Source organism: Conger conger, chromosome 4, assembly GCF_963514075.1.
Source record: "Conger conger chromosome 4, fConCon1.1, whole genome shotgun sequence".
In the NCBI taxonomy this organism is placed as follows: domain Eukaryota; kingdom Metazoa; phylum Chordata; class Actinopteri; order Anguilliformes; family Congridae; genus Conger; species Conger conger.
The window spans coordinates 8554564-8578494 of NC_083763.1; the positions used below are offsets into that span (position 1 = coordinate 8554564).

Sequence of the window (23931 nt, forward strand, 5' to 3'; positions counted from 1 at the left end):
GCGGTGTGACATCTCGTCTATGTGCTCATCTTAAAACATATATTTGGGGCCGAGGTCTCAAACTCCAGTCTTGGAGGTCTACAGTCCGCCAGCCAGTTGGTTTTTGTTATTTCCCGTCAATTAGTGGCCAATTTCCCCCAAGTGGAACGACACTGATTGTGGAAATATGTATATCCAAACACTGTGAATTCCAAGCAACCACAACCACAATCAACAATTAACAAAACTGTATACAGACAACTTTTACAAAGACGCGCAGCAGTGCACAAGTACAAAGAAGAAAGTGCAAAATCGAAATTAACTGTAATGCAGAAAAGAAAACCAGCAGTGTACTGGCCATGGGGACTAGATTTGAGTATCCCTGATCTGAACCATCAATCACTGAATACATACATATGAGTGAATCTGAAGCACTTTCATATGGGTGCAGTTAATAATGCAATAATTCACAATTATATGTCATTGTTCCCTTTCATCCTCGATGATAGTATTTTTTTTAAGTTATCTAAACCTTACACATATTTTAAATTCTACACAACATTTATTTGGCACCAGGTTAATGGCCATGAACAAATTGTGTCATTATACTAATGATTATACAATTGTAACTATAGTAATCATTGATCATATTGAAATTTGACATTTTATTATTCCAAATTCAGTTAGAGAGCCATATCACTTTTTTGCTATTGTAAATGAAACAGAGACTTTTGAAACAACATTTTTAACCAAAAAAGAAAAAGCCATGTCTTCAGTCTTAAGTAATCTTGCAAGGGACTTTGGCTAATAGGAATGGCGTCACATCGCTTTCTTAACTTGATCATTGCAAGATTTGCTCAGTATTACTCAGAAGGGATTAAGGCAAAAGAAAACAGGAACTACTGCTGTGAAAAGTACCCCACCCTTCGTCTCTGAGAGTGTGCGGTTTCTCACCTCATTACACCCAGGTGCATGTTGATAAACCATGACCTACCAGTGAGCTCTCGTTCTCATACACGCACCTCCTGTAACTGGACCGCAGTCCCGTTATTTTTGGGATCTTTGCATCTCCATCACACTCAAATAACTCTGACTTTTCCCTGATGTGGTTTAGACGTGATGCGGAGAATGCCATCAAGACCTCTTTTACCGTTGTACCATCACTATTAACACAGAAGCTCATCTTTAACGGTTCGCAGATCCTTAACGGTTTTTCATTGGTCAGGTTTCAACGCTTTTAGCCGAGGTAAGCGCTCCACCCCATCTGAACTGAAAGCCACTGAGACCACCGATGATCAATGAGGTTTCAGTGGGTTCAGGTATTTATTTTGAGTGACCTACTATTGAGAATAATCAGAGATCATCCATGTTCAAAATATTCCTCAGTGCTCCGTAAGGTTGGCTTTCAAGTCCTCTACCCAATGGTGATGGGGTGGCCTGTAGCATAGTGGTTAAGGTAAATGACTGGGACACGCAAGGTCAGTGGTTCTAATCCCGGTCTAGCTACAATAAGATCCGCACAGCCGTTGGGCCCTTAACCCTGCATTGCTCCAGGGGAGGATTGTCTCCTGCTTAGTCTAATCAACTGTACGTCGCTCTGGATAAGAGCGTCTGCCAAATGCCATTAATGTAATGTAATGATGGTCAACCAAGAATGGTCCAGACGATTCTGCAACCTAATCCCATCCCACACTGTACATTTACCAGATGCTCTTCTCTAACTAAATATGAGAACAATACGGGCATCTACCTGAGATATATGAGTGCACGTTAGACCTGTTAACAATTCCTGGGCCATCGAGTGAGACTTTTCTCAACCCAGAACTATAATACAAACCATGGATTCATGCAGCCAACCTCCATATAAAACCAATTACCAAAGTAAATAAGAATAGATGAGTGATGCTTTGGTAGACGGTTTGTAGAATTGTCACAAAGGTATTATCTGACTCAACAACACTACTGAAGATGACAAATATCATTACTTGGTGGTATTTTCAAACAGCTTTGAGGCCTGGAGGATATGCATATAGCACACTGAAAGCACCACAACCACCATCACCACCCCAACCCACCTGGCTGATGCATTGGCAGCCATTTTGCACCTGAATAATCACCATACATCAGCTAAGGTAGAGAGGGAGAATAACATTTTTTTTGCCCATTAAATCAGGGGATGATCAGGTGGCAGGTTGAAAGAGCCAGATGGGGAAATTAGCCAGGGCACCAGGGAACCCCCTTTGCGAAGTGTGTGATGACCAGAGTGACCTCCGTTTAACCTCTCAAGAGGGTACCTCGCTGGAGGGGAGGTCCACGGCCTGCCTGAAGGCGGACATCCAACCCTTCATTCGATATCACTGGATATTAAGAGCAGTTTTAACACCTTGCCACTTGCTTTATCATGGGAAAACAAGTATAATCTCGTTTTGTTTTACTTAATCTTGTACATTGCTATGGATAAGCTCAGGGTGGTTTAAAAGATATGGGCTCTTATGGTTACATTTCCGGAGCTGTGTGATCTTAGAAATGACCTGTAAATACAAATGTTAGGCAGGAGAAAGGGGTCACTCAGGAAAACATGAAAATAATGGAATGGACACTTTATGATCTGTTATGTACTGTATGTGTAATCTTGTCATTCTTTGCGAGAAATTCAGTGTCTTGGATGTGTAATGTGGATTGCTGAGTGTACCAGACATTGTTCCTTACTCCGTGCATAATTATAAATGCTTTCAGTTAATGCATTGTTAATGAAAGAAGGAACTGCAAAACATTTTGGGAACATGTGGGGACTCCAACATGCAATCTGAAGAGGTGGGTCTTCAGTCGTCTGTGTGAGAACGTGGTCACTGACTCAGCTGTCCTCACCTCCGTGGGAAGTTCATTTCACCACTGGGGGCCCGTAACAGATGGGCCGGCATTGGGACGGTGGCAGGCAGCCATCTTAGGAGGTCATAGCCAATGCAAGGCTTCTGAATGGATATGGATATCTGGCTGGTGCGTATGGTTTGAAGATCGACTGGAGAGGTTGTCGTGGCGCTGTTCCATCCGCTGCCCTGCAGATACAGTTTTAAACATGATGAAAGCTAAACGGGTAGCCAGTGAAATGTAATGAGGAGCGATGTGATTAAACATGACTGGGAAAGCTGTTGTGTGCCTGCGTTCTGCATTACCTGCAGCCATTTAGTTGGCCCAGGCAGTGAGAGCTGAGGGGATTACAGTCACACGGAAGCAGTTGCTTATTTTGGGAAGCAATTTGTTTTTATGTGTGACACAACCTGTAACCCTGAACATTCTTCGATGTATTATTTAATTGCATTTCAGCTCTAGTTTAGATAGAACAGATGGGTCTTTTTAACCAGGCAACCCAGATAGTAAGGGACTCCGGCCAACTTCAGCCCAGAACCAGTGCAGGTCCAGCCCAAAGTCTCTTGCAGTCTGAAAAGTTAAAGATTTTATCTTCAAATAGACTGTCTGCATGCAAAAACAAATAAAGATTTTTAGCCATTTCTATGTAAATTGGCGTACTGAAGTATGTGGCAAAGCAGTAATTGAGAACAGTTGCATCTCTGTAAATGAATGCTATCAGCAGTGATGCAGAGCCATCTGTTTTTGGGCTGACAGCAACAAGGCAAACTGCCTTTACCTTGTGTGCAGTGAAGCACACCTGCTTGACAGAATGCCTAAAATAAGAGTTTAGAAGCAGCTTGCAGAAGAAAAGGCCTCTTTGACACCGTAGGAGAGAAATTAAGCTTTGCCAAACTATTGCTTTTAGGCACCACAAGCCTGCAGGTTTTTCCCTTTTTACTACATTTGCACCTTGGTATCAAACTGGCCCATGTGCAAATGCTTGGCCCTAAAGCTCATAAGCGCATAACTTCTCCTGGTTCACCTATTGGTATGTGATCCCTTTGTAAACTACCCTCCCCCCCTCTCTCCCCCTCTCTGCCACTCTCTCACATGCACACACACACACACATACACATGCACGGACACATGCACACACACACACACACACACACACATACACATGCACGGACACATGCACACACACACACACACATGGACGCATGCATGCACACACACATATACACATGCACGGAGACATGCACACACACATACACATGCACGGACACATGCACACACACATACACACGGACACACCCACACACACATACATATGCACGGACACACACACACACGGACGCACGCATGCACACACACATATACACATGCACGGACACATGCACACACACATACACATACACATGCACGGACACATACATATGCACGGACACACACACACACGGACGCACGGACGCACGCACGCACACACATATACACATGCACACACACATACACGGACACACCCACACACACATACATATGCACACACACACACACACACACACACACGGACGCACGCACACACACACATATACACATGCACATACACAAACACACACGCACACACATGCACAGGGACGCACACGCACACACACACACACACACTCAATTGTAAATTGTAGGTCACTCAGGTCCTTTGTGACCTACATTTCACGGGTGATGAAGCAGATCGACCAAGGGCCTACCCCAAATCCATCAGCACCAACCACAACTTCTCTTCACATTCTCTCCCTGCTACCACTTCTCCTTTTTGTGCTAAAACCAGCTGAGTTGGGAGAAATGTTGATCTGAAAATATATTTCACCTCTATTTTTCACCTTTATTTTTGACTGCTTAAATCTGCCACTTAAAACTGCCCCTCTGATACCAATTGTGCTGCCAACTGCCGAAAGAGACGAAAACAACACATCAGAAAGAAAGGATAAAGCAACCACATCCTGGGGCGTCGCCAGCACTACCTAAACTGTTGAAAACGCCCAATTCAGAGAAATAACATCACTGTCAACAGGCAAACCACAAACAGAAACCTGGACGTACGCAGTTATTTACTTTGCTGTAAGAAAATAAAACATAATAATCTGCAAACAACTGAAGAGAAATCCTTTAAAACCAATGTGATGTACTTGCAATATCCAATAAAGCAACTTGCACACGCATGAATATGCAAGCAAATGAACAAGACAACAGCTTACACAAGAAAAGGGCTACTTTCCTTGAGTGCGGGGGTTGGGGGGGGGGGGGGGGGGGGGGGGTGACTCCAGTCCTGGAGGGCCGGTGCATATGCAGGACTTTACTGCCACCAGTTACCCTGGCTCAACCAGCTAATTAGCCATATGCATCATGACCAATTCACTCGTAAATTAGGCCACTATTAACTGCTACAAGACAAAAAGATTTATCAACTGCAGTTTATATCACAGAATGTGGCTAAAAATGAATTATTTTTTATGAGAAGTGTAGGTGTCAAAACTATTGGCACTCTTAAAGATTACTTAAAATAAAACCAAACAAAGTTAAATCTGCAGTAAAATTCTACTTATTTAAGTTAATCTCAGTCTTAAGGAACTGTATTGTGGCCTTCCATCACTTCCTGTTTCCCTAGGGTATAAAAATGAGATAACACATGTAAAATCCCTTTGTCATCCATCGCCATGGGGAAAGTCAAATCAAAAGAGACAGATGGTTGTTGACCTTCAGGTAATGGGTCCAAAGAAATACGGTTAAACATACCACTAACCACTGTGAGGGCAATGATCAAAAAGTTTCAAACATCTGGAACAGTTGCAGACTTGCCAGGAAGGGGACTCAAGTGCATGTTGCCCCCAGACACAGTGAGGAACATGGTGAGGGAGGCAAAGAAGAACCCAAGGACCACAGTTCAAGAACTGCAGATTTTAGTTGCGTCTTGGGGTCACAAAGTCTCAAAAACAACCATAAGACACCACCGCCATACTAACAGGCTCTTTGGAAGGATTGCACGAAGAAAGCCCTTACTGAGAGCAACCAACAGATTGAAGTGTCTGGAGTTTGCGAAACGTCATTGGAACTATGACTGGAACAGGGTGCAGTGGTCAGATGAGATAAAAATTGACTCTTTTTGGCCTTGTATACTGTCAAATATGGTGGTGGATCATTGATGCTTTGGGGCTGTTTTGCTGCCAGTGGTCAGGGGGCTCTTGTTAAGATCAATGGCATATTGAATTCCACCAAGTACCAGGACATTTTAGCCAAAAACCTGGTTGCCTCTGCCAGGAAGCTGAGACTTGGCCGTAGTTGGACCTTCCAACAAGACAATGACCCCAAACATACTTCACAATCAAGACAGAAATGGTTCTGTGAAAACAAAATCAATGTTTTGCAATGGCCATCTCAGTCTCCAGAATTGAAGAGGGCAGTCCATAAGCGCAAACCTAAGGATATGAAGGATCATGAAAGGTTCTGCATGGAGGAATGGTCCGAGATCCCTCCAAATGGGTTCTGCAACCTTATTAAACATTATAGAAATAGGCTCAGTGCCGTTATCATTGCCAGGGGAGGTCTGGACCAGTACTAAAAACAGGGGTGCCGGTAATTAACCTTTTTTCTTTTGAAAGAAATTGTGTAAAATGTGTCATTTTGGTTGATTCCATTGAATCATTATTAAAATAAAATATTTTCCACATGACAATATATTACAAAATTACAATATATCTGAGTAATGGCATTATTTGTGGTAGCACTGCCACCTCACAGCAAGGAGGTCGTGGGTTCGAATCCCCATCAGCCGGGGCCTCTCTGTGCAGAGTTTGCATGTTCTCCCCGTATCTGCGTGGGTTTCCTCCGGGTACTCCAATTTCCTCCCACAGTCCAAAGACATGCAGGTTAGGCTGATTGGAGAGTCTAAATAGCCCATAGGTATGAGTGTATGAGTGTGTGAGTGAATGGTGTGTGTGCCCTGTGATGGACTGGCGACCTGTCCAGGGTGTATTCCTGCCTTTCGCCCAATGTATGCTGGGATAGGCTCCAGTGACCCTGTTCAGGATAAGTGGGTTAAGATAATGGATGGATGGATGGTATTATTTGTTTTCTAATCTTTTTTGCTAAATTTTGCTCATCAAGGGTGCCAATAATTCTGGACCTCACTGTACATGCTCCTGACGAGCTGGTTGGTGCCTTGCATGGCAGCCAATCGCTGTTGGTGTGTGAGTGTATGTATGAATGGGTGAATGAGAAGCATCAATTGTACAGCGCATCAATTGTACATTTGATAAATGCCAACCATTTAACCATTTAAATACATGCAGTTGACAGCCCGACACTCATTGGTTGAAAAGGGGTTCTAATTGCCACAGCCAATGGCGTTTCAACGTCAGGGCATTTACAGGGAAGCAATAAACAGTGTTGCGGTTTGAAGTAGCTTGTTGCTGCTTTTCCTCTCTTAACCATTAGTCAGTAAGAATCTGGGCAACCTGTGTGTAAGTCCCAGCCTGTTTACTAGCCAGACAGTTGGGGAGGCCCCTCCCTTGGGTCCGTTGTTCTGTAGGCTACTCCTTGCGGGTTGAGGTGTTTAAAATAGTCACTGACTTACTGAGAAACAAGAAGTTGCAGAATCAGCATTTCAGCTGTCCCCGTTGTGTGATTAAGGGGGGTATACAATAGCAGTTGTGCAAGAGAAAATTCAAAAATATGAGGAAAAAAAAGTTTTTCCGTATGTTTGGACATAAAATATAGCTCATTATCTGTGTTACACAGCCTTTTTTGCTCATTTTCATCAAGGGTGCCAATAATTCTGGACCTGACTGTATATATAACAAGTTTATATTCTTGCCATTTTATGATACAGTATATAGCTTGAAATACATATCATGATATAATGGAATAATTCTGCATTTCTTCGTAGAATATTCTTTCAAAGCAGACAAAGTTAAAAATACTGCTATCTTGATTGTTGTGTATTCAGCTCTTTCGGACGGTGTGTTGTTTTTAACATGAATATCAGTTACAACATAAATTTGTTTCCCCTTTTTTGTTTTTTCAGGGTTTCATTTAAAGGGACAGTTTCACGTGTGGCACTACATCTTCCTGTTTATCTGTGGTTGCACATGATGACGAAGTCTGCTATCAGCCGTGAAGTACTCACTGCACTTTTATGTTGTGGTTGGGGGGGGGGGGGGAGAGAATAACAATTTGAAAACATTCATTTTTCATTATTATTGAGTCACAGTGGCATGGAAACGACTTAGGAAGGTGCCAGCCTCTCAAGATTTTGCTGGAATTTCTCATATTCTAGAGTGGTGATCTGTCACTCATCCTGCCCAGGTAGGCAATGAGGGTATATCCCAATCCTGTGCAGTTTTCATCCTCCTCTTCCCATCGGGCAGTGTCACCTGGATTCGGAAGATGGGGTCAACTCTAGGCGGAAGCATGGCGCTCCCTCTGGCGAACTGGACCTCCGCCTTCATCCTCCGCTGTCGTCCAGGAGTTTTATCTACGAGGAACTCCTCTACTTCTCATTACATTACATTACATTACATTATTGGCATTTGGCAGACGCTCTTATCCAGAGCAACGTACAACGAAGTGCATACCCATAACCAGGGCTAAGTGCGCTGAAAGACCCTAGAGGGAAGTACAATTTCAATTGCACAATTTCAGACACTTCTCGACTGTCTGTGAAGGGGCCGCCACTAGATTTCAGCGTGTCCAGCATGTCCAGTCTTTTAATTTCCTTTCCTTTCTCTGAGTTTCTGTTCTGCCCCATTCTCAAACTTCCCCTTCGCATGTTGACTCCGTTTGAGTTCGACCTCCCTTTTAGCTCGGGCTGCTGCCGTGAAGGCCCCTGAAGGAGGGAGGCTGTCCAGAGCTCAGCTCCGGGCTCTTCTGCAAGATGACGGAACCTGCTGACTGCATTCAGCGTGCCAAGCGTTCTCAGTCTGTAGTCCACGTTGTCACATTGTGTTTCCATGCCAATGTCGTGCACGGGGGTTCCATCGATGTTACTCGCCTGATCGCTCACGGGGTAAGCCCATTTCAAAGGCCTCCTCGTCGATTCCATAGTCCCTCCTCTGTCTGGCCAGGACAGTCTGTAGGTGCAAACTTAAAATAACAGTTAGCTACCCAATATACTAGCTTAATATAACAGTTAGCTACCCAATATACTAGCTTAATATAACAGTTAGCTACCAAATATGCTAGCTTAATGTAACCATTAGCTACCAAAAATGCTGTCTTAAATTAATGTAACAGTTAGCTACCAAATATTGGAGGCAACCTGCCGTAAACCTGTTAAATTCATATAATTTTGTAGAAACCTGTGGCAACTCTGTTAAACGGTTTGATGTTGTGTTGAATTGCACCACATACCTTTAGGAATTAAACTTTCTGCTTTCCCATCAACATGAGTGTGTGTTTATGTCTACTCATTAGTCTGGCTTCAGCAATGCAGTGCACTGCAGTTCCCCAGAGAAGGAATTTTTTTCTGTATTTTCTTTAGATTTCGTTTTTTTTTTTCGTTTTTCTTATACAAAATATTTTTGACTCAATTATCTCCCCCCTGGCAGCCATATAGATTTAATGTTGCTTTGCAAAGCAACAAAAATACTTTTTTGCTCAATGAGCTGAAAGAACCTAGGCACTTGTCTAAGGTAAAACTGAATTTAATTCATTAAATATATATGTATAATTTGTTTACAGCAGAATAGCAAATTATATATTGTCGAAACGCAGCGAACGCACTCCACTGGTGGGCTCTCATCAGCACCTCGTGGTCATTTTGTGTAATTACACCCTAACAATTTAATGCTGTTGGCTGTACTAGTAGTTATTCAACACCAGGTGTCGCTCTAAGATAAATTACGCCACATTCAGGCTTATTTTTCGGACAAAGGCAAAGATGTGCATGAACTTTCCTGGTGCCCTGTGTGTCCATTCTGACTGGAATTGCATCAACGAAAGCTTGTACTTCAGCGGATCTACATTACATTACATTACATTACATTACATTATTGGCATTTGGCAGACGCTCTTATCCAGAGCGACGTACAACAAAGTGCATACCCATAACCAGGGATAAGTTCGCTGAAAGACCCTAGAGGGAAGTACAATTTCAACTGCTACCTGTACAACAAAGATAAGGACAAGGGCCATTTTTTTTTTTTTTTTTTTTGAACAAACAAACAAACAAAGAGCAAAAGTGACCAAAGTTAACTATCCAAACACTGCTTACCTAGCCAACTAAAAATACCGATACACAAAGCAAGTCACAGAGACAACAATTAAGGTTCACAGGGAGGTAGGGAGGGATGGGGAGAGGTGCTGCTTGAAGAGGTGTGTCTTCAGCTTGCGCTTGAAGGTGGGGAGAGATTCTATAGTTCTGACCTCAACGGGGAGTTTGTTCCACCACCGTGGAGCCAGAACAGACAGTAGTCGTGAGCGTGAGGTGGAGGTTCTGAGAGGGGGAGGTGCCAAGCGGCCTGTGGAGGCTGAACGAAGCGGTCTGGCAGGGGTGTAGGGTCTGATGATTTTTTTGCAGATAAGCTGGGGAAGACCCTTTAACTGCTTGGAAGGCTAGCACCAATGTTTTGAATTTGATGCGAGCCATGACAGGCAGCCAGTGGAGGGAAGTAAGCAGGGGGGTGACGTGTGAGTATTTGGGAAGGTTGAAGACCAGACGAGCTGCTGCATTCTGGATGAGTTGGAGGGGTCTGATGGCGGATGCTGGGAGGCCAGCCAAGAGGGAATTGCAGTAGTCCAGGCGGGACAGAACCATCGCTTGGACCAGGAGCTGGGTCGAGTAGGGGGTGAGAAAGGGGCGGATTCTCCATATGTTGTATAGGAAGAACCTGCAAGACCGGGTCACCTCCGCAATGTTCTCGGAAAGGGACAGTCTGCTGTCCATCACCACGCCGAGGTTCCTTGCACTGGGTGACGGCGTGAGTGTGGTATCCCCGAGGGAAATGGAGAGATCCAGATGGGGAGAGGTATTAGCAGGGATGAATATAATTTCAGTTTTACCTGGGTTGAGCTTTAGATGGTGGTTGTCCATCCAGCTCTGGATGTCCCTCAGGCAAGCAGAGATACGGGCTGAAACCTGCGTATCAGACGGCGGGAACGAGACGAAGAGTTGGGTATCGTCCGCGTAGCAGTGGTAGGATAGGATGTAGGATCTAAGTACATTTCTTGATTTCTTCCATGTCTGCAATATCTTCAGACACCTTACTATTTGGCTGTAATTAAGTGGATTTTCAGGAACTGATACATCAATAGTTCCACTTAAATCATTCACAAGAGCACAAGGGCTGTCTGAGAAATAAAAATAAACTAGCCCTTTTTAAATTATGAAAATGTAAATCGTTTGGCAGGATATTGACACTTTTTTCCAAATAATTAATTTTGATCCTGACTTTGCACATGTTGTTATATTTATTGTAGATAGATAGATTAATTGATTGCATTGTATTTCATTAATGAACAAAGCCCAGAATAGAAGTGCGCCCAACCCAACACTACTGCATGTGAAAACATTACTTACAAGTAAACGTCTGAATTTAAACATGCAAAGTGTATTTTTCGGAGTACTGCTAAATTCACACCTAAACGCTGAAATATGATCACTTCACTTTGGTATCCTGGTGTTTATTGTCACTCACAGACTGGGTTGAAAAATAAAAATGTGTTACAATGAGGACAAACTAAGGAGAAGCAATGACGATAACTAGTAAAGTCTTGAAACAAGTTTTATAGAAAAGGCAATAGCTTAGTAATTACCACAGATCTCTCAAACAGAGATCGATAGAGTGAAAACAATTATTTGGCCTTGAGTCTGATTTCAGTGTTTAAAGTGTATCATTCTTTTGTGTTGTGTTGTATATAAACGGTTTTATGGATATAACCCATTGTCAGATTAATCTACAAGGTCCAAGTCCTTATCTTTGTTGTATTCTTGAAACTGTACTTCCCTCTAGGGTCTTTCAGCACACTTGTCCATGGTTATTGGTATGCACTTTGTTGTACATTGCTCTGGATATGAGCGTCCACCAAATGCCTATAAGCGATGTAATGAAAGCGAATGAGCATTATGTGTTTAAAATTTTATTTCAATGAGTTATTACAGAGTACAGCTGATGAAAATGATGGATGGATATTATTGTAAAAGATATTATATTAAGTACTATTTAAAGTTTAAACATTTGGTTTTGTTGGATGGGGACCTTTCAGGCAGAGATTGCCTACTATCAAAGGGAATACAGTAGGATGTGTTGGATTCACTGAGAAGGGAGGTGTCATGGTGGGTTTGTGCAGATAGCAATTGAAAGGTTTCACAGTAGTCAATCTAACAGGCCCAATTTTATATTCCTTCTATTAGTTCCAGAGTTTCTCTTTATGATAATATTATGTTACGGAGATATGTGAAGGATACTGAGAGGCTATGGTGTGGTAGTATTTTATGGTTTATTTTTTAACAGTTGAATTCATTTGTTCATGTTTTCACATGCTTTTTTTTTTTTAAGATTACACACCCAGATAGATGTTACAGGATTATTTCCCACCAGAATATATATATATATATATATATATATATATATATATATATATATATATATATATATAATTTTTATTTTTAATTTTTTTAATTTTATTTTTATATTGACTGATTATTTCAGTGCGATTATTTAGGGATGGATTTTTACTCAGTGTTATCAGGGTATAGAAAGCAGTATCTATGGGTGCTGATAACGGATGCCATCTTAATTGTGTCGCTTAATTACATTTTTGTGTTAATTTATTTAACAAATAAAGTTCGACGTTGAATGTAGGCTATGCACTGATGCTGCCAATTCGAAACACCACAAAGAAATATTCTCCTCCACGCCATAGGGGACGCTGAAGAATGGAAATTTGTGTTCTCAAAATACTTGTATTGTGTGCAACCAGCTTGCGGCTTTTTCTTAACTTTTTTTTTTAACGCTCTCAGTTGGGCGATGTAACGTGAATGCTCGATTCATACAGAGAAAGGAAGTGGCAAAGTACATTACTAGCAGTGTCTGTCGGCGGAACCGTAAAGTTTTAAATGGGATGTGCTTTTTAATTTCTTGATCGGTTTAACGTATATAATCCGCAATAGACACACCACTTCTGGTATTCAATTATACGATTAATATGATTTCAGACAAGGACTTTGTTTGGAAAACTTTGTTGCTCCCTTTTGCGGTAGCGTCATTGGCTAGCTAACTAGCCGCCTCGATTTGTGTTTTGAGAGAAAGGGAACTTTGATATTTCTCTTTCCAAGTTTACGACTTTGCTACGAATGGGATTACATTATTCGGTTAAAAAAACACCAAAACCAGGTAAGTTGGTTATTGCAACAGTTTTGGCGATCAAGTTGGTTGGCTCAGGTTTTTGTTCCTGGACTGTTCCAAGTCCTCGGAACAAAAGTTTTCATAGGGCTGAATGCAAACTCGCTGCTAACTAGCTAGCTAAATTACTTCTATTGAAATTGTGCATGATCATTTTTCAGTGGATAAAATTATTTCAGGTAGGTAACACATTGTTTAAGACAGAATGTCTTATGGGAATGTAATGGTAAGTCAACGAGCGTTTGCTTCTAAGTTGGCGTATCACATAGTGTAAGTAAGTAGTCAATAATTATCTGTAGCTTCATCTATCGCTAGCTTACGTTACCTAGTTTAAGGCATGGCATATGACACGAGTCGGAGTAGTCGGATACGACATCAAAAGCAATAAGAGTAGCTATAGTCTAGCTGTGGTTGTGTTCTCAATTCTCATCCAGCTGTGGGTTTATTACATTCACAGAGTAGCTAACGTTAGCTAGCCGAGTTATACAAATGAGTTAAGTAGCTAATGCCAGCCGGCTACATCCGAGTACACGTTTCAAACGTTCCAATGTTTCACTCCGGTCATTTTGTTATCATCTATAGCCAGCTATAAATCGACTTCTTTTGGTGGAGACAATGTTCTTGGTTGATTTTAATCGCGTTATTAATTGTGGCAGTTTGAACAGGGCCATATTTGGTCTGCGGCGCACATTTGCGAAATGATGAGAAAGTCGTGATGCGTGACTGAGAGACAGACTCCCAGACGGGTTATGAGTAGTGTATGTGTAACGATGTATCGTGGTTATCAGAGTTGTCGATGCTTTTCGTAATGATTGCCTAAGCAGCATGGATTCTACTAGGCAAATAGGACGCATCCTTCTGTGTGTATGGCATGGTGATACAGCATCGAAATGCCAGTCAGTCATATGGTAGGGACTTATCTTCATAACTTGCTGTACTGTTTTACCCCCAGCGTTTGTTCCTGTTCGCAGTTTAAACAGTCAGAGATTTGACGAAAATGTATAGGCTAAATCTACAGTAACTTAGGTGGAACATGAGTCATGTCTGAGCCGTATAATTTTGGAAAAACTTAATCACGGACGGGATGGTAATGCAATGTTGGGCGTGTGTGATTAGGAGCGAATGTATTACCATGCTTCTGGGTAGTGATTGCTTGCCTCTGTTTGATTTTAAACAATCGTATAGTTTGAGTACACATCGTCTCAACTGAGATTTTGGTTATTGTGCCGTGGGGCATAGTAGTACATGGCAGATGAAGTTTTCCTGCAGTCGGATGCGGTGATAACTGTGTCATAACCTCCTCGGAGAACAGGATAATAACACGGCTATCCCAACAGCACAGGCTCAGCCTCTTCGCTTAATAGAAACGACCCCCTCATTCAGTGTTTATGTGCGAATCACTTGCGATTGATATAAAACAAACACTTGTCAGTTCAGCTTCGTTTCCCGTGTGCTTCTATAAAGCATCATGAAAGTCACGGTGAAAGACAATGATGGCTCCTTTTCTTTTCAGTCGAAAAGAAAGGAGCCATATGGCCTATAGTTCTCCTGTTGCTCTGTAGTTGAAGACGTGGTTGGAGAGCAGTTCGGGGGGAGTTCCTTCCTCAGGAGTTAGACATGGTATATTACCCAAACGTCCTAGGAATAGCCATTTAGCATAACTGAATGTTATAATGATAATCATTACTGTTCTCCTGACCTCAGAACTAAGGGCTAGAAGGTTATATCTGCATTCTTAGTAGTTTTTAGATATTGAGCTTCAAAGCTTTCCCATCCTAACACCGCAAGACTGAAACGGAGGGCTAGTTCTGCTTAGATCAAAATGACAGACACCCTAAAGGTACTCTGAATGTACAATATCAAAATCCTTCCAAATTGCCAAATAAACAACATATTTATGACACTACCGTACTTTTGTCAGAAATGTCGGTTTGAACCTTATAATATAAGGTTTTAATTCCCTCTTTAAAAAAAGAAAGAAAAAAAGGTGTTTACACAATGGTGATTTAGCCAAACAAAGCTCAGGAATTCTTGTTTTCTGTTTTATCTGACTTCCGACTCCAACCGTACCAAAATAAAAGCCCCTGCAAGTTAAGCAGGAACTCCTGTTCTTCCCCTTTTCTGTGTGGGTTATTAGACAGTGAGTTGTGTGTCCTTAAGATGATGACGCACAGGAGGCTGTAGGTTTTCTCATCTAGTTGCACTGGCCAGACCTGCGCTGCTTCTCTGCAGCCTCGCATTTATATATTTATATGGTTTACAGGTAATTCAGGTCAATCATTAACAGGAAACGGCCTTCTGAGCGATCAGCGGGCTCTGTTTCCACTTACCTTCACCAAATAACTGCGTGAGAAAATAACAAAACAGTTTCAAACTCGTTTTTGTTAGAATAGGCTATGTAAGTCACTCCATATTATGGATCAAATACCCTGAAGAAGAGATGGGCCTGGTGCTATAGATCTGGGAGACAGGAGTCGAATATAAAGTAAAAATAAAATACAGAGTGACCTCAGTCTCTGCCCAAGCCTTTGTTTCCAGGGTGCATCCCAGTGCGCGCGCGTGTGTGTGTGTGTGTGTGCGACTGCGTGCGCGTGTGTGTGTTGTTTCTTCTCTCTCTGTAATCATTATGATCACATGTTTCTTTTGGAAATGGTCATTTTGATAAAAGAGGAAACCTCTGTCACCCGTCTCTTAAGAGGAGTCTTTACACGAAGCCACGCAGAGTCGGCCTGAAAATCAATTCTGTCTTCCAGGCCAGTATTTGCACATACTATTTTCCTCCACTGCAGTCTGAAGTCGGGTCTGGTTATCTTATCTTTGGGAGCTTGTTGGTGTTACAGTTGTTCCAGGATGTCTCTGCATTCGAATTGGGAAAAAAAAGAAAAAAGAAAAAAGAAAAAAAGTCACTTTTGGAAGTTGGCTACATTTGCACAATAGCTGCGGTACTTGGATCTCAAACCTCTAACTGGCCCCTTTTTGAAATTAGGTCAAAACGTAGAAAGAATAAAATGATCATTGAAAGCCGCTGTAACTTAGATGTAGGCCTAATTCGCAATATCCTGCTTTAAAAAAAAAAAAAAAAAAACAAAAACCTTAAGCAGTCTCCCACTTTCACATGAGATGCAGTCAGGCACAGTTGTACTGCTTTCGTCTTCATTCTAGCAGACAGTAGCCTCAGTACTGTCTCTGAGCCGAGCAGAGTAAAAGCCCAATTGGTCTTTCAGTCCTCCTGGGCCCAGCTCTACCTGTCAAAAACAAAGCACAGGCTTTCCTTTGCCTCCGTGCAGGGGCTCGGTGGCTAATGACACCAATGGCTGTGCTCAAATGATAATACTCAGAGGGTGAGCTGGGCAGGAAGCCCTTGTGAGTGAAGCTGGCTGAAGGTCTAGGGTGTTTTCCTGGCATTGTGAGAGGCCTGTCAGTGGGATATTTGCTTTTCGGTGGCCCTTTGTTACCTGCACAGCTCTCTGTATCGTGGGAGCTGTGGGCAGGGCAGGGCGAGAGGTCTCATTCTGTTTGTGTGCAGGTAGTTACCAGTTTTTCCTTCCCGATCGAGTTACTCAATGCCTCTCTCTCGCTCTCATCCCCAGCAGCAAAACAAAAGCATTGCAAGTACTCACAATGGCAGAGATGACACACGGGTTGTTCAGTGGTTGTTGTGGCAACATGACACCATGGATCTTTTGAAAATCTGTAGTCCACATTTTAGCATAGCGGCACTTACACCTTAACAGCTAAATTGTACCGAGTACCACGTAATAATAAAATGTTGACCGTGTGCGCGAGACTATTGCAATAAAGCAGCTGAAACGATTAGCCACTGTTTATTTCTTTTTTATGATAGTTGTATGTTCTTCCTGTGAGGCACTTTGAGTTGCGATCATTGTATGAAGATGTGCTGTTCGAATAAAGTTGTTATTATTATTCATATCGTCATACTCGTCAAAGCATACTTGGAGCATTAGGGGTGGCGTTTGTTGGAGGATGTCAACCAAATTTCTTATACGTCTCTGCGTTTTATTCCTCTGCTTTATGGCGAAGCGAGGCCTGTAATCTTGTGGAGCGCTGCAGTAGTTTGACAGGAATGTACATGGGTGTGTCGCTTTGTGGGCACGGGAAAGAATATCTCTTTGAATGTTGCAGCTAGTAACCAACGGAGCTATGCGGTGTGGATTTTCTGTGACGCCGGGTTGGTAAAAACGTATGGAAATGGTTATAACTTGAGTTATTTTACCAAACGGAGAGGACTTTGAGCGGAGTGTGCAATCTTGCTGGCCGCATTGTTCTTCCAGAACAGCCTATGTTGTAATGCAAGTTTTAAAAATGACTGTAATTACAGTCTAAATGCCAGAGCCGGACTTTCAGTTTGCAGATGGCCTATATTTGTTTTCCTGTTGGCGTTTTTGTTTTGGCTTCGCCCATAACAATGCTTTACTTTACGGACTTATTTTAATCGCAAAAAGTGCAGACTAGCTGCCTAATCACAGACGTCCTGTGACCTGTCATTGCCAGAGGGAGTTGTCCACTGGGAGGAAAAGGAAATTACCGTCGTTTTGAAAAGCTGGGGCAGAATGTGCAGAAATAGTCTCGTTCCTCACAGTTAATTGGCATTCGTTATAGCAGCTCTTAAAACGCAGCCACGACTCAAAGCGAAGAATGCTTCTGCCTTCGCGTCTCATGTCGTTGGGAATGTACTGTATCGGCTGCATGCGAGGCCAGTACGAAAAAGCAGAAATAGTTTTCTGCACAGCGCTGCAGATCGGATCATTTGTTTTTCAGCGACTTTTAAGAGTTTTGGAGAGTTCTCGTTCCCCTGCACTTCGGCAGAGTAATACGAGCTGACCGACAACGCCTCTTCAGGTGGTCAGAATCACCAAGCGTGAAGAAGCAAACAATCAGATAAAGAGCTGGGATGACGTGTGTTGGTTAACCTTATTCAAATGTGGGAAATCAAATGAGGTGTACACAGTTTATTTTGAACGGTCTTTTCACTTCAGTTTACTTGCTTTGCTTTTGGGTAGTTTAGGCAACCACATATAGGCTACAAGTAGCAGAATGCCATTTCCGGAAAGTTCTGTTAAGAAGGAAGCACTGTATCATAGCAACTTACAAAATAAAAGTCTTGAATTAGTATTCTTTGGATTGCGAACGCCATTCACATTTGAAGTGTCTATAATAGCAAAACGACTACTTTGCACCCCTTACCAATTATATGTGTACAATTTACAAACTATATTTGATTGTTATGGCTTGGAGGAATGTAACCCTAAGGATATTGGTTGCTGGTCTGTGGGTATACATCTAATCTTTGTTCTCCTCGGTTCTGGATGAATACTGCCTTTCATTTGTAGTCTGGGTTGCTGTAGCTGTGCTAGCTGGCTGTGTGTGTGTCTCTTCCACACACATGGCAAACTGTGGGGGGCCTGCCTGCTCCCGCCCCCCCCCCCGCCGACGGCCCAGACCCTGACCTCACACAGGAAGCGGTCCGTCTGCCTGGCCCTCTCGGGGGCTCGGTTCGAGTGTACACGTCATCGCCGCGGTGAGCGCGGGACGTGTCCTTGGTGCCGCCGTTTCCGTGGCTACCGGTCACACCTCTGATGGACGGACAGCGGGGGTAGCCCCGCTAGCCGGGCCGCCGCGACGCTTCGTCACCCGCCGGCGTCTCCGATTGGGAGGTAGGAAAGTGAGTTTCCCAGGGGCCGGAAAGCCGTGTTTGCGTAAATGAGGTCAGTTGGCGACGGGCCCGGGATTGGGAGTTATTTATGCCCGTGATGAAGTGGAGGATTCCTCTCAGCCCCATCATCGCTCAGGAGCCCAGGAAGAGGAGTCACACAGCCAGCCCCTTGTTTCTGACGACTCTACGGGGTGTGTGTGTGTGTGTGTGGGAGAGAGTGCGAGACAGAGGGAGTGTGTGTGTGACAGACAGACAGACAGTGAGACAGGGAGAGTGTGTGGGATTGAGTGAGACTGAGAGCGTGTCTGTGACACAGAGAGAAAGTGTGTGTGTGTGTGTGTGTGTGTGTGTGTGTGTGAGAGTGAGAGAGAGAGTCTCTGTGTATGAGGGAATGCCGTGGCTCCCAGTGGGCTCGGCACTGCGCTGTAAACGGGCCCCAGGAGCACCGCAATGGGCCCTCCACCCCTCTGGCCCCTGAGGAGCACAGCTAAAAGCTGGAGCAGGAGCACAGGAGCACAGGGCGGCGGTGGCAGCAGGGTGACTAAGTGCTCCCAGCAAGAGAGCCAGCTGTGGGCAGAGACCAGAGTGACGGGTGGAGGGGGGCAGAGGCAGAGGGAGAGGGAGAGGGAGAGGGAGAGGGAGGGAGGGAGAGAGAGAGGGGAGGGAGAGAGGGGGAGAGGGGGAGAGAGAGGGGGAGAGGGGGAGAGAGAGGGGGAGAGGGGGAGAGAGAGGGGGGAGGTAGAGAGAGGGGGGGGAGAGAGAGAGAGAGAGGGAGAGGGAGAGGGAGAGGGAGAGGGAGAGAGAAAGAGGGCAAGAGGGCAAGAGGGCAAGGGAGAGACTCACCTCTACCCAGCGCTAGCACATCTGCCATCTGTCCCAGTCATCACTTTTGGTTTTATTCTATTGCTCTTCTGTTTATTAGCGATGGACGCTAACGCCGTGCGCTAATACGGGAGGAATGCGAGGGCGCTGGACTTCTGGAAGCCTTAAAGGGCAAAGCCTTGTGCCTCAGACCCTTGACTCCTCTTGCTTTTCGACCTCATTGTGCTGGTTTTAGACTGCGGTCTGTGTGTTTGGTACGGGCGCAGACAGAGGAAGGGCCAGAGTGTCTCTCTCTCTCTGTGTTTGCGCCCGATTTCTCTGTCTCTCCGTGGGGGTGAGGGTGGCCTGTTCTGGGGGAGCGGAGGGAAGGCCAGTTTTACTGTCTCTGTGTGAGCAGCCGGTTCACAGAAAACTGTCTTTTTTTATCACGACCATCTGGAAGCGCACTGTCACATGTCCTGGTTCTGTGGGCCTCACATTGACAAAATTGACGTCACATTGACCAAATCTGTACATTACGACACTTGTGACTTGAATCCCAGCAGACAGCCTCAGGGAGGAGGTTTATGGAGTGAGCTGGGATGAGACTTATACCCCCGTGTCCCTCCCAAAATCAGACAAGTACCTCATATTCGCTGACTGCCCTCTGGAGGGGTAGCTTGAGGTTTTAGTACCTGATGTTAGGCTGTAGTGTTTGTGGTGGAAGAGTGCAGGTGTGTGTGTGTGTGTGTGTGTGTGTGAGAGAGTGTGTGAGAGAGTGTGTGAGAGAGTGTGTGAGAGAGTGTGTGAGAGAGTGTGTGAGAGAGTGTGTGAGAGAGTGTGTGTGTGTGAGTGTGTGTGAGTGTGTGTGAGTGTGTTGGCGGGGGGTTCTGTGTTTTGGAGCGGCCGTGGGGTCATGTGTCGGGGGCGTGCTCTCCAGGGCGACCCACATGAGCGCATTAGCACAATGTCCCCTCTGTGAGCCTCCACCTCAGCTTCCCCTTTCCCTCTGCTGAGTCTGAGCCACACGTCACCCAGCTGCCTCTCTCTCTCTCTCCCCGCTATCTCTTTCTCCTTTTCTCTCTACCTCCTTCTCTCCTTCCCTCCCTCCTTCCTTCTCTCTATCTTTCTTTCTCCCACTCTCGCTCCCCCATCTGTCTTTCTCCTTCTTTCTCTACCTCCTCTCCTTCCCTCCCTCATTCCTTCTCCCTCTCTCCCTCTATCTCTGTATCTCTTCCTTCCTCCCTCCCTCCCTCCCAGCCCCCCCCTCTCTCTCCCCCTCTCCCCCTTCTCCCTCTCCCCCCTCTCTCTCTCCCTCCCTCTCCCTCTCTCTCCCTCTCTCCCCCTTTCCCCCTCTCTCTCTCCCTTCCTCTCCCTCTCCCTCTCTCTCCCTCTCTCCCCCTTTCCTCCTCTCTCTCTCTCCCTCCCCCCTCTCTCTCTCCCTCCCTCTCTCTCTCTCTCTCTCTCTCTCTCTCTCCCTCCCTCTCCCTCTCTCTCCCTCTCTCTCTCTCTCTCTCTCTGCTGTCTCTAATCCCTACCTCAGCGGTTCTCATTTGCAGAGACCGCAGAAGCCCAGCAGTCAGAGCTGTGTGGGCTACCGTCTCACGCCCTCGTGCAGCGTTAGCGTTTGCTCAGGTCTGTAACTGCATGGCCAGCAGTAGGCCCCTGAGAGAGAGGAGTTCTGGGTTCCATTACGCTAGGCATGTGAGGCACCGTCTCATGTCGATTTGTGCTTTTTGGCTTTTATCTCTGCTGTAAGACGGGAGGGCCTGTTAGCCCTTTCCGTCGATGCGCGGACAGTGGTTTGGTTAAATAAAAAAACGGCACAAACTTCTCCCTCCACCCTCCACCACCCAAGGCGTACTCTGTCCCATTGGCTGGTTTGGAACGGCAACAGCGCGATGCCGTCGCCCGGTTGGGCAGGACTGGCCACACCGCTCGCCTCGCGCGTCCCGTCAGATGTGGCCGTCTCCAGGGGGAAACCGTGGAAACCATCTGGACGGAATTAAGGAGCCGTGCCACATGTGCGACAGCAGGGGGGGGTCCTACTGGGTTACCCCCCCTCCCGCCCCCTGCTACGGAACTAAGATGCGGTGAGGGGGGACTCTCAAACTGAAGCTACGTTCTCACTGGAGCCAGATGGTTTAGCGGTGCGATTCGCACGTCGTCCGGGTTGAACCTGACACCCCTGCGGTGTGCACTGTCCCATGCTAAAATCCTTAGTAACACATGGAGTAGGACCTGTGTGTGTGTGTGTGTGTGTGTGTGTGTGTGTGTGTGTGTGTGTGTGTGTGTGTGTGTGTTCCTGTGTGCGTGTACGTACGTGTATTTTCATGAGAGGCGTCAGTTTACGCCTCCTTCCTTTTCAAAATCTTCGCCCCTCCCCGCCTTTTCGGTTCATCGCCGCTGTAATTGCGTGCACCTGCGCTGGTCGTCGCGGCGGCCATCTTGTGGAAGGTGGCGGACGGGAGTAAAGTGGCAGCCCATTCAGTTCCCTTCTCCCTGTTTTTTGTTCTTGTGTTGGAAGAGAGGAGCGCCTCGCTTATCGCCTCATTGTGTCCGTTGCTGGGCGAGCGGGGCTCGACAAGCGCGGCAGATTTGCCTTAATATCGACCGGCCTGGTGATTTTCTTTCTTTCTTTCTTTCTTTCTTTCTTTCTCTTTCTTTACTTTTCTTTCTTTCCTCTCTTTTTGTGTTTGCCGTCCCCGCCATCTGCCGAAGGACTTAGACGCGGCCCTAAATGGAGGTATTCCTCGAACAAAGGCAGCGTTTCTGTTTCTACCGCAGACTCCGCTGGGACGGGCCCTTTCCATTCAGGCCCCCGGCCGGCCTGGCCCCTGTGCTTCGGGGCCGGGAGGTAATTTACAGCTGGCTGCCGTCTTTGTGCCCGTGGGACAATGTGCTGGGAGCTGCTCCAGATCTCCTCTCGTACAGAGTGGGGCAGACGGGGCCGTTCAGCCCGGTCTCTCTCCTCTTTGTGGCTGTGGGAGGAGGTTTGCGTTCTGATGAGGCGTTCCTCTGTATTGGCAATAGGGCAGGAGGTCCTCACTCCTGGTCCTGGAGAGCCACAGGGTGTGCTGGCTTTTGTTGTTACTCAGCACTTAATTCATCCGCGAAAGCAGTTAATGATGCAGTTCGCTCACCCCGTCTGGTTTCTGGGGTCTGTATTGGTTGCTGATATTTAGGCGAAAACTAATCCTGCACATCCTGTGGCTCTCCAGTGCCTGGAGTGAGGACCACTCCAAAAGGGCAGCAGGGTAACACTTGGGTCTGAATGTTCTGACTCACCGATTGGCTCATTCTTTCTGACACATTCACGGATGGGGGCTTGGGCACTTCCCCTGGCCTGACCGCTGACCTCGAGTGCGCGGCTGTGCTTTGTGTCCGTGGATGATGATGATGATGATGATGGTGATGTGCTTTGCATTTCTGTGATCTTCTGACTCTGGCTCACTCGCTTCCTGCCAGTCATCCCACGCATCACTTCCTGTGTTAGTCAGGTTGAGTTCCAGGCCGTGATTTCAGACCCCGGAGTGACGACGAGTCGGTCGTTGCCCTTAGCGATGAGCCGGTGCTCCCTGAAACGGAACGTGAGTGTGAGTGTGAGTGTGAGTGTGAGTGTGAGTGTGAGTGTGAATGTGAGTGTGAGTGTGAGTGTGAGTGTGAGTGTGTGTAATAGGGGCGGCCTGTAGCGTAGTGGTTAAGGTAAAGGACTGGGACACGCAAGGTTGGGGGTTCTAATCCCAGTGTAGCCACAATAAGATCCGCACAGCCCCTGGGCCCTTGAGCAAGGCCCTTAACCCTGCATTGCTCCAGGGGAGGATTGTCTCCTGCTTAGTCTAATCAACTGTTCGTCGCTCTGGATAAGAGCGTCTGCCAAATGCCAATAATGAAATGTAATGTGTGTGAGAGAGAGTGAGAGAGTGAGAGAGTGAGAGAGTGAGAGAGTGAGAGTGTGTGTGAGTACTGCACAGATCCGATGTGTTCGGCAGCCAGAGCTCATTCCTCACTCACCCTGCCAGGTAAAATCGCTTACATCACCAGGCTTCCCTGGAACCCTCGCTTGTCACCTGGAGACTGGAACGTTCCGTGATGACGGAAGGGTGAATACGTGTCCGTTTGTGTGCCACGTTTTTCCCGCTCGTTCTGTCGTTCATGCTCTTGGAGCCTTTTCACACTTGCTGCTTGTGCCAATTTTTACTGGCCTGCAGGGTTTTTTAAGCCCACGTTTTTTGT

General features: G+C 45.5%; 1 protein-coding gene across 9 annotated transcripts in view; it reads left to right on the top strand.

Annotated features, from left to right (window-relative positions):
- The first annotated feature begins 12853 nt into the window (after positions 1-12853).
- si:zfos-588f8.1 overlaps positions 12854-23931 on the top strand; it is a 72934-nt gene continuing 61856 nt past the window's right edge. For all 9 annotated transcript variants that reach the window (XM_061240869.1, XM_061240876.1, XM_061240867.1 and 6 more), the window contains exon 1: positions 12854-13211. The gene's annotated coding sequence lies outside the window, so the exon portion shown is untranslated. The remainder of the gene's footprint in view (positions 13212-23931) is intronic.